Consider the following 11478-nt stretch of genomic DNA (forward strand, 5'->3'; position numbering starts at 1 on the left):
TCCAATAACATCCTCAGGGAGCACCTTCAGGCCGCAGTGGGAGAAATGCTATGGCTGGATGATGTATTTTACCAGGGCTGAGTATGAATCAGGATATTAAAAAGTTGTAGGAGGGCAAAAGCAATTTCCTGCTAAAGGGGATTTTAAAATTATAGCTCTCACATTGGCAGTCTTACCATTAAATTATTTTCTCATTCATACCTATCACAAAACACCTACCTCCCTGCCATCGCCATCACCGTACATATATACCCAAGATAACTTCTGTCAAGAAAAGTGTTTGAAAGACAGTCAAACAGGAACATCGGCTACCTTAAAAGAAGTATATTTAATCAAGATTTCCCTTCACATGACAAACCTAAGTCATATCATTGTACAATGAATCCAGTTAAACTCGAGCCCCACTTACTTAGAGAAACTAATTAAGCATGTAATTAGTCAGTAATTTTGTAAACTATTTCTGTATCTCTAATTAAGACATAAAACTGTGTTTTTAAACAAATTTCAGGTTGATCCTTTCTGACTTCCCATCATATGGAAAAGACTGTTTTCCTCCAGAGGACAAAAAAATTCAAATGCACTCGCATTGTCTGGAAGACTCCGTTTTTGTTGCTGATGAAACAATGCTTTGGTAGGTTCTGTGCAGATGAGAAAACCACAACCTTTGTTCTTTTGTGAGGAGAGGCCCATTCATGCAGGGCTAAATCGAGAGGCTTTACACTGTGAGACTGCACACTGTCACATATGCAGTATGAAGTTCGGCAAGAAACAAAGCTGTCCACAATGCTAATGAACAAACAATGTGAGTATTTGGGGTTTTTGGTTGTTTTCCAATTGTTGCAGTCAGTGGCATCACTGACTTGATAATCCCATTTGTAGGGAACACGTGCCTCTTCACTTAAGGCACGAGTTCCTCCAGTAATAAAGTAAAAAACCTTGGTGTTAGTTTTGACCAGGACATGTCATTTAAATCCCATATTAAACAGGTTTCCGAAACATTGCCAAAATTAGAAATATTCTATCCAGGAGTGATGCTGAAAAACTAGTTCATGCATTTGTTACTTCAAGGCTGGACTATTGTAATTCTTTACTATCAGGATGTCCACAAAATGCAATTAAAAGCCTTCAGCTGATTCAAAATACTGCAGCAAGAGTTCTGATGAAAATTAAAAAGAGAGATCATATTTCTCCTATTTTAGCTTCCCTAAATTGGGTCCTTGTTAAATCCAGAATATAATATAAAATTCTCCTCCTCACATATAAAGCCCTTAATGATCTAGCTCCATCATACATCAGAGATCTGATTGTTCCATATGTTCCTAACAGAGCACTTCGTTCTCAGACTGCAGGTTTACTGGTGGTTCCTAGAGTCTCTAGAAGTAGAATGGGAAGCAGATCCTTTAGTTATCAGGCTCCTCTCCTGTGGAACCAGTTCCCGGTTTTGGTCCCTAAGGCGGACACTTTGTGTACTTTTAAGGCTAGGCTTAAAACTTGCCTTTTTGATAAAGCTTATAGTTCGAGTGGCTTAGGTTATCAGGGAGGGAGCCATCCTTCCTCCCTGTTGGATGGAGTAAGGGGGAGTCAGGTTTAGCCTAAACCGGCTCAGTTATGGTTGAGGTGCAAACACACCCTCCATTTCTGCTACCTGTATGACCCCTTCTCTTTTCCAGTGGTTATAATCAGTCTGACAGAGGGAGGTATCCCAATCCTTGTGGTTTTTAGTATAACAATGACCATCAGTGGGACCCTTTGTGAGGTGCCTTGAGACAACATTGTTGTAAATAAGCGCCGTTTAACTAAATAATCTGAACTGAAACTATCTGTGTAGTTATGCTGCTATAGGCTTAGGCTACTGGAGGACATAACAACCACTTTCACCCTCTTCACTACATTCTCACACTACTCTCCAATTTTGCATTGTTTGCTGTTATTTCAGCTTTCAACTTTGTTCTCTCTCTTTTCTCTTCCTAGAAGGTACACCTGGCCTGACTGTCTACCTGTGACACCTTTCTGGAGAGGGGAATCGTCCGAGCTTCTGCTGGCAACAACTTAATGCTCACCCTCTACCGATGATCCACATGGCCCTGTCTTTCAGTGTGGCGATTGACTGAGCTTTTACTGTAACTAATTATACAGTATGGACCGGGGGTTTGGACACAACTTCTCATTCGGGGAGTTGTCCTTGTTTTCATGAGTGTTGTGGCTTCGCACTGGGGGCATCGGGGCTGTGGGTTAGCACATGTGGAGTTGTATGCTGAGCGGAGAGGTGTGAAACAGCTGAGGGTGTGTCTTATGTTCTGGGTTCTTCGGGGTGGCCGCCTTTTGCTTTGGTTGCTGCTGCGCGCGCTCTTGGCGTTCTGTTGGTGGACTTCAGGAGGTGGTCACCTGAAATGGTTTTCCAACAGTCTTGAAGGAGTTCCCAGAGATGCTTAGCACTTGTTGGCCCTTTTGCCTTCACTCTGCGGTCCAGCTCACCCCAAACCATCTCGATTGGGTTCAGGTCCGGTGACTGTGGAGGCCAGGTCATCTGGCGCAGCAGCCCATCACTCTCCTTCTTGGTTAAATAGCCCTTACACGGCCTGGAGGTGAGTTTGGGGTCATTGTCCTGTTGAAAAATAAATGATGGTCCAACTAAATGCAAACTGGATGGAATAGCATGCCTCTGCAAGATGCTGTGGTAGCCATGCTGGTTCAGTATGCCTTCAATTTTGAATAAATCCCCAACAGTGTCACCAGCAAAGCACCCCAACACCATCACACCTCCTCCTCCATGCTTCACGGTGGGAACCAGGCATATAGAGTCCATCTGTTCACCTCTTCTGCATTGCACAAAGACCCGGTGGTTGGAACCAAAGATCTCAAACTTGGACTCATCAGACCAAAGCACAGATTTCCACTGGTTTAATGTCCATTCCTTGTGTTCTTTAGCCCAAACAAGTCTCTTCTGCTTGTTGCCTGTCCTCAGCAGTGGTTTCCTAGCAGCTATTTTACCATGAAGGCCTCATTCACACAGTCTCCTCTTAACAGTTGTTCTAGAGATGTGTCTGCTGCTAGAACTCTGTGTGGCATTGACCTGTTCTCTAATCTGAGCTGCTGTTAACCTGCGATTTCTGAGGCTGGTGACTTGGATGAACTTATCGTCCGCAGCAGAGGTGACTCTTGGTCTTCCTTTCCTGGGGCGGTCCTCATGTGAGCCAGTTTCTTTGTAGCGCTTGATGGTTTTTGCAACTGCACTTGGGGACACTTTCAATGTTTTCCCAATTGTTCGGACTGACTGACCTTAATTTCTTAAAGTAATGATGGCCACTCGTTTTTCTTTACTTAGCTGCTTTTTTCTTGCCATAATACAAATTCTAACAGTCTATTCAGTAAGACTATCAGCTGTGTACTGTATCCACCTCCTGCACAACACAACTGATGGTCTCAACCCCATTTATAAGGCTTGAAATCCCATTTATTAAACCTGACAGGGCACACCTGTGAAGTGAAGACTATTTCGGGTGGCTGCCTCTTGGGACTCGGGTGCCGGGGGTGTGCGTGGCGGTGGTTGGGGCGGGGGGTGTCTGCTTTGGGGAGCCTAGAGTGTAGGACGTGTTTTCAGTTGTTTCACACTTTTTTGTTCATTGTATGGTTCCACATGTGTTGGTTCGTGGTTTTGGTGACTTCGGTGTGGGGCTGCAGTGTTCATGGTCATGAGGGTGGGGACGGCTCTTTGAATGAGGGGGTGTGTCCAGGCTTTTGGTCTGTACTTTATGTGCTCTCTTTCAGACTAACATTGAAAACTGGTTCAAAGTTTATCTGTTCTTTCTTTCTAGATGAAACGACTAAAGGAGCTACATCCATTAACATTTACTTTTCCTTCCCATAGAAAGGACTCGATCAGTGCTTCTTTGTTCTCTTTGTGTCTCTGCTCTGTTCTCTCAAACCCACAGTCGGTCGTGGCAGCTCCCACTGAGCCTGATTCTGCTGGAAGTTTCCTCCTGTTAAAAGGGAGTTTTTCCTCTCCACTGTTGCTACATGCATGCTCAGTATGAGGGATTGCTGCAAAGTCATCGCCAGTGACTGTCCACTGTCTCTACATGCTCATCCAGGAGGAGGGAATGCTGCAAGTCACTGGCTGGATGCAATCTGCTGGGTTTCCTTAGACAGAAAAACTATTTATCCAATTTGAATAAATAACTAACTCTGACTGCACTGTTCAATGGTTAGGACTAATTGGAATGTATGTACTTGACTGTTGTGAAGTGCCTTGAGACAACATGTGTTGTGAATCGGCGCTATATAAATAAAACTGAATTTAATTGACAAAGGGCCCTTTGTCACCGGTCCTGTTCATAAATTTTATGGACAGTATTTCCAGGCGCAGCCAAGAGCTGGAGGGGGTCTGGTTTGGGGACCAGTGGATTTCGTCTCTTCTTTTTGCAGATGACGTGGTCCTGCTGGCCCCCTCTAGCCAAGACCTACAGCATGCCCTGGGGCGGTTCGCAGCCTAGTGTGAAGCGGCTGGGATGAAGATCAGCTCCTCAAAGTCCGAGGCCATGGTGCTCGACCGGAAAAGGGTGGCTTGTCCTCTTCAGGTTGGAGGGGATTTCCTGCCTCAAGTGGAGGAGTTTAAGTATCTCGGGGTCTTGTTCACGAGTGAGGGAAGAATGGAGTGGGAGATCAACAGACCGATCGGTGCGGCTGCCGCAGTAATGGGGATGCTGTGCCGGTCCGTTGTGGTGAAGAGAGAGCGGAGCCGAAAAGCGAAACTCTCAATTTACCGGTCGGTCTACGTTCCTACCCTCACCTATGGCCATGAACTTTGGGTCATGACCGAAAGAACAAGATTCCGGATACAAGCGGCTGAAATTTGCTTCCTCCGTAGGGTGGCCGGGCACTCCCTCAGAGATAGGGTGAGGAGCTCGGCCATCCGGGAGTGGCTCGGAGAAGAGCCGCTGCTCCTCCACATCGAGAGGAGCCAGTTGAGGTGGCTCAGGCATCTATACCGGATGCCTCCTGTACGCCTTCCTCGGGAGGTGTTCCAGGCACGTCCCACCGGGAGGAAGCCCAGGGGACGGCCCCAGGACACGCTGGAGGGACTATGTCTCCCGGCTGGCCTGGCAACGCCTTGAGCTCCCCCTGGAGGAGCTGGAGGAGGTGTCTGGGGAGAGGGACTTCTGGGCGTCTCTGCTGAGTCTGCTGCCCCCGCAACCCGGTCCCGCATAAAGCGGAAGACGACAAATACGCGTACGAATTGAATTGAATTTGTACAGCTTGACAATGGCATTTTTTTCCCCCTTTCTTTTAACAAGGGCTAAGATCCATCCATTTTCTATACCCAGTTCTCTCATACTGGGTCGTGGGGGAGCTGGTGCCTATCTCCAGCAGACAACGGGCAAGAGGTGGTGTACACCCTGGACATTTTGCCAGTCCAGTCGCAGAGCACAGTGAAAAGCAACTATGCACACACCCATTTAAGGGCATATGGTCAATTTAGAGAGACCAGTTAACCTAAAAGTCATGTTTTTGGACTGTGGGAGGAAGCCGGAGTACCCGGAGAGAACCCACGCATGAACGGGGAGAACATTCGAACTCCATCTGGCCAAGAGTCGAACCCATAAGCTTCTTCCTACAAGGCAACAGTGCAACCAACTGTGCGATCGTGCAACCCTGGACTAAGATCAGTCAATGCAAAATGTAAGAACTGAGTTTTTGTAACAGTATTTGTTTGAATATGTTACATCCTCCAAGTCTTATGTTGGAGGAACCATAGAGATAAAGCAGTTCAGAAGTTTATAAACCTTATCAAACACAGACACAGACCAAGCTAATTAGCCTGTGTCAGACCTTTAAAATGACTCAGACATAAGTTAGCCAAGCAACATAAACGTAATGTAGCAAACCTACGAAAATGTTTGGTGCCTCATTAAGTGGACACAAGTTTAAAATTGTCTTTGCTGCTTTTATTGTTGAATTTAAGTGAATACCAATTATATTCCACTTTAAAAGTTTAGGGACTTCTATTCATTTTTATCTAGTTTTACAATTTGAATTTCTTTGAGTTGCAGTGTTCAGGTATTATTTCTCCTTGCAGACCTTATTTCCAATTTTAGTTTGGTAAACTGGTTCTTTGCACTTCCTGTTTTCTTTTTACTCTTGTTTCCAAGTATCTTTGTCACCCTTAGGTTTTGTATTTTGACTCATTTTTGTGCTGGCTAATATCCTGTTTGGAGGTTGTTTAGCTTTCTGGTTGCATGTTTGCTTCTATGTAGCTATTTTGTCCCATCTGGTTCTCAGTGTCTCAGTCTTCTGGTTGTTACTCAGCTGTTTTCTTTTTCCATTCAATAATTAGCTTCACCTAGTCTTCAATCCAGGCAATCACTTCCCTCAGGATTCATTGCTCCCTGGTTGATTTGATCATTGCACATTTCTACCGATGTCAGCTTCATGTCTCTGGGATTGGGATTTAATTTCTGCATTTTACTCTGTTTCTAAGTTAGACTTTGTCTTCTATTAAACAACTGCAACAGCTCAGTTGGCATGCCCCCTGCTTGCTTGCATGTGCTTGAGTCCTCCATTCAACACACTGACACCAAATTGTGGTGGAAGTCTGTCAAAACCTGCATTGGGGTTAAACATGGGGCTTTAGGAAGAGCATTTTAAATATTTATTATATGTCTTTTCTATCCAACAGAAAGTGTTTTTATGTGCTTTGAGATCACTGTGCAACTGAAACACTACATTGTGTCCAAGTTTAAACAATCCAACACCAAACTTCCCCCTCAGGCAAAAGAAAAATAGGAGGAAAATTGGATATTTGGGAACAACCTAGAAGCTATCAACACTTGAGCCTGTCTTGAGCTGGATCCTGCTGGGATAGCAGCGAAGGGAGTTTTATAATACAACTGAGTAAGAGGGTATAAATCAAGAAATAAGCTACTGTTAAGTCCAAAATTGACACCCTGAAGGCCACACTGAAATTTTCTGCTGCACACATGGTCAAGCCAAATGCCTTCTTGAAAAAAAAAGCTTTTATGACTGGGCAAAGATTGAGGTGCCACAAAGATGAGAAGTGGAGCAGTGAGGCGAGTCATTCAAATATAGAACACCATCAAGAATGGTGGTGGCAGCATCCTGCTGTGGGGCTTTTTGCCTGCAAGTGGTACTGGTGGATGGATAATTAAGAATTTCCTCCAAATTCCTTAACTTTACCTAAAAACAACAACTACATGATTGAAATGTCAATAAATTGGATCATACAACTGAACGACTATTCCAAATACACATCAAAACTAGTATTGGAATGAAAAAAGCCAGCTAACATCAAGCTAAATTAGGCAATAATTGTACAACACAGCAAGAAAAGGATACCAGTGTAATCCATTAAGGCTGTATTATCGATAGAGTTTTCCACCACAGCATCAGTGATGGTACTGATTATAGTAAGAAAATGAATCTAATATTACATGGATATACATCCTAACAGAAGACAATCCTGGAGATGGAGTACAAATCATGATTCATGAACCAGTGTGACTCGCTCTTAGTGATGGCAACTTTACTGTCTGAGCTCACAGACACCAACCACCAAATGGCAACACAAGGTCAGACCATAACACAGTTTCTATTTATATCCTCCATTTTATATTGCTCTCCAGTGGAGAGAAACACACGACTCTGTCTTACAATACGGATGTCTCTGTACTCCTCTATCATCTGATAAAGTCATCATAATTGAACGTCTCCAGATAAATGCAAAATAAATCTGGCAGATGCCCTTTCATCCTGAAGGCCTTTGGCTTTTTGGGAAAGGTTCACTCTGGATAGCCTGTCCAAGACAAAAGGTTAGTACTGTTTAAACATCAGGCTTGAGACTTTGGATTCCAAAATCCTCATTAATAGCTCCCTAATAAGCCTGATAAAACATCACAGCACCCCAGGCGACAGCTGAGTGGCTGCCTGATTTAAACGGAAGTCAGTATCAGCTTCTACGAATGATGTACAGCACCTTGCAAAATTATCTGTAACTTCTCCATGTTTTGTCACATTGCAACCACAAAGCTGTGTTTAGAACATGTATTTTATTCAAATGCTGTGTGATAGATAAAAACACAAGTAGAGCAAAATTAGGGAAAGGTTGCCTGGTTTCAATTACAATTATGATAATTCTGATGTCCATTTCTATTCAGCTCACCCGAGTCAATACTGTGTAGAACCTCCACCAAATAAGTTTATTATCTCTCCACCAGGTTGTTCATCATAAGGGTTAGGTTTTGGCCAATTGTTTTTTGCAAAATAGCTCAAGCTCAGTCAGATTATATACAGAGAATCAGTGAATGGCATTTTAGGCCTTACCACAGGTTCTTGGAGTATATAAAATGTTGTTTTATTTCATTTTTATTGCTTGTTATTGAAATACATGCTAGGTACGGGAGGAGAAACTGAGTTTCACAGTTGTTCACTGTGCATCTTGCGGTTTATGACACACCATACTTCTGCCACAGAATTACTTAGATTCTCCTGTGATATCAAGCATTCGTATTTACAAGGTAGAGTTTACGACACACTGTGACTGACTCTGTCACTAAGCAGATAAGCTTGTTTTTTTCTTTTTAGACTGTAAACTGATCCTAGGAACCACCCGCAGGTGAGGGACCATGTTACTCCTTTTATAATATTAGAAATCCTGTGATTGCATATATTTTGGTGCCTGATTCCTCCTTTCTGCAGAGATGCACACAGTCTAAGACTATAAAAGTAAACTTGGGCATCTGGTTAGGCACCAGAAGTAAATTATCTACAAAGTCTAGGACTGTAATAGTTAACTCATAATCTGGTCTAGAAATAGCAATTAAATTATCTGGACCAGAAAATGTGGATAATTGCTTTTAACATTGCCGTTCTTCATTGTATTTCGGTCTGCACTTTTACTTTGCCATTCTAACACCTGAATATACTTTGCAGCTCTGGCTATATGCTTAAGGTTATCCTGGTGGCTGAATCTTTACCCCAGTCTTAAGTCTTTTGCAGCCTCTCAAAGGTTTTCTTCCATAATTGGCCTATATTTAGCTCCATCCATTTTCCTACCAACTCTGACCAGTTTCCCTGTTGGAAAAATAATCCATACAGCATAATGCTGCCACCACCATGTTTAATGACATTTCTATAGCTTTTTTTAAACCGCAGCCTTTCTCTTGTCAAGGCCAGATTTGTGGAGTGCAAAAATTGTTGTCCTGTCGACAGATACAAACTAGTGATGGGAACTCACAATCTTTTCAAAGAATCAGTTCTTCTGACTATTATCTTAGGAGAACTGGTTCAAAAGGAATCTGGCATGGCTGTCTATTTGGGTATTACTCAAAGCCTTTTATTTTTGCCTTCTATTTAGTCTAAGCAATTAGCAGTTATGAATTGTGTGTTGATATGCAATGTTTTGTTTAGTATTTTCATAAAGGCCTTGATTTTTTTTACATTACAAGAAAAGTGCCCGTTTAGTGTTGTATGTTGTTTTACTCACAGCTTTATCCCTTTTTTTCCAACGTCATGATGCATTTGTTCACTAATGTTCTCTAAGGTTGTAGTTGGAACCTAAAAAAAATTTGTCAAGTTCAAATGGGTCTGGATACTTTTGAAAGGCACTGTAAATATGATTAGAGGATTCGCTCAGCTTCAACAGCAGCACAGAATATTCTAGGACATGAGCCTGTTTGATAACTATATTACAGTTCACACATACATTGAAAATGGACATTGTGAAAAACACCAAAATGTGTTAAGAGTCAATACAGCATCCATCAGTGCTTCCATAGGCTGTTGAATTATAAAATTGGGCATCTGCAGAAGCTACAATAAGTATGCAAACATACGTTCTACCTGGGAAAACAAGCCAAGGGGTCATTTATATTTGGGTGGTTGAAGCACATAGTGTTGCCTTGCTCACAGCCAGTCACCTGGTAACAGTCTGACACAGGGGAGTCTCCTGCCTACTGTAGTCAAGCAGCAGTTTATACAGCAACATTCGAGCAAACCAACCCCCTCCAACAAAACCTGCTGATCATGCTTTGAGAGTTATTAGGTAATCTAGGAGAAGAGGGTGATAGGCCATATGTTTTTTAACGATTCCTAATCAAACATGCACAGCAGTCACCATGGATTTGCTTGACGTTATTTGTACAGACTCTGGAGAGACTTGTTCCATGTGCACTGAGCAGTAGCCAATCGGTACTCCATCAGTAAAACCTGTGGGAGGTGATAAGCCTCCTTTACAGCAAGGGGGTGTTCCCACCAATCACAACAATAGCAGAGATCCTGGGTAACCCAGTGGAACCCAAGTGACATTTCAAGCTAATCGACTCACTGGATAAACGGAAGAAAAATAAAGTCAGATATACAATTAGGGACACATTGTTGTAAGAGAAAAATCTTGCTCCTTTTTATATAACATTAGAGCTCATTTCCAAATCAACAGCTTGCTGTCTCTCTCCCTGCTCAAGATAAAACCATCACAACTGAAGGATGGAGGAAAGTGGAGAAAAAATAAGAATGCCGGAGCTGTAGTCTCAATTTTTATCTGATGAGCGAGAACAAATGGAGGGATTAGCGTCTCTAGAATGAAAGCAGCTGCTCATCTTCCTTCTGACTTCCCCTCCCGTCTTCATCTTTCCATCTGCCCACACATCCTCATCGTAGACTCCCTTTGCAACTAGAGACACGTTATCTATGAAGAAGCGTTGTGATCAGCTGTTGCACTCCACCTTGTATCTACAGCAGGTTCTGAGCACATACAGGAACAAAAAACCTGAAAGTACACATGACGACAAAAGGCGCGGCAAAAACACGCGCCAAATATGGTGTCAAGAGGAGCGATGGGGAGTTGGAGTGAAGAGTAGCACTAGTGTTACATTGGTAAGACTGCCACAAAAATAGGCACTTTCCTCTTTAACTTCCAGGTTAAGCTATGAATAAAAAGTGCTTTCCTACCTGGCAATAGCTGCTCACCTTCAGCTCCAAAGCTGCCGGCCCTTACGAGAAGGATTGCTCGTATGGAGTGGGGAGTCTGAGGGAGGATGTGTGTATATGAGTGTATGTGTGTGTATGTTTTATGTGTGTGATGCTGAGAGAAAGATGGAGAGAGAGCTGGGAGGGAAAGTGAGAGGTGGAGCCTAGCTCAGAGATGAGAAGGAGAGCTGGATGGGGACTGTCTGCTGCCTGTATACCCAGTCTGGAGGAAGCGGTGTGAACGGCACCACATTTTTATCAATTTAAACACACACACAGCTGATGCACCTCATGCACGGCTTGGAGAATAAAAACTTCAAAGGCAGGGGAGAAGAGAAGGAGCAGGAGGTGTGAGAGTCAGGAGAGGTTGAGCTGGTTAAGCCCAAGCATCGTCACGCGGCAGTTCCTCGGAATCCCTCCAGTAAGAGGTGAACTACATCACTGAGTCCTTGTCTGCGATTGGCTGGGAAGCATGGAGATGCCAAACTGTGGTGGGCA

General features: G+C 43.4%; 1 protein-coding gene across 1 annotated transcript in view; it reads right to left on the bottom strand.

Annotated features, from left to right (window-relative positions):
* syt1a (synaptotagmin Ia) overlaps positions 1 to 11053 on the bottom strand; it is a 302852-nt gene extending 291799 nt beyond the window's left edge. Inside the window, exon 1 of the mRNA XM_047389686.1 lies at positions 10963 to 11053. The gene's annotated coding sequence lies outside the window, so the exon portion shown is untranslated. The remainder of the gene's footprint in view (positions 1 to 10962) is intronic.
* Positions 11054 to 11478: the final 425 nt, after the last annotated feature.

The sequence above is a fragment of the Girardinichthys multiradiatus genome, chromosome 17 (assembly GCF_021462225.1).
Source record: "Girardinichthys multiradiatus isolate DD_20200921_A chromosome 17, DD_fGirMul_XY1, whole genome shotgun sequence".
Classification (NCBI taxonomy): domain Eukaryota; kingdom Metazoa; phylum Chordata; class Actinopteri; order Cyprinodontiformes; family Goodeidae; genus Girardinichthys; species Girardinichthys multiradiatus.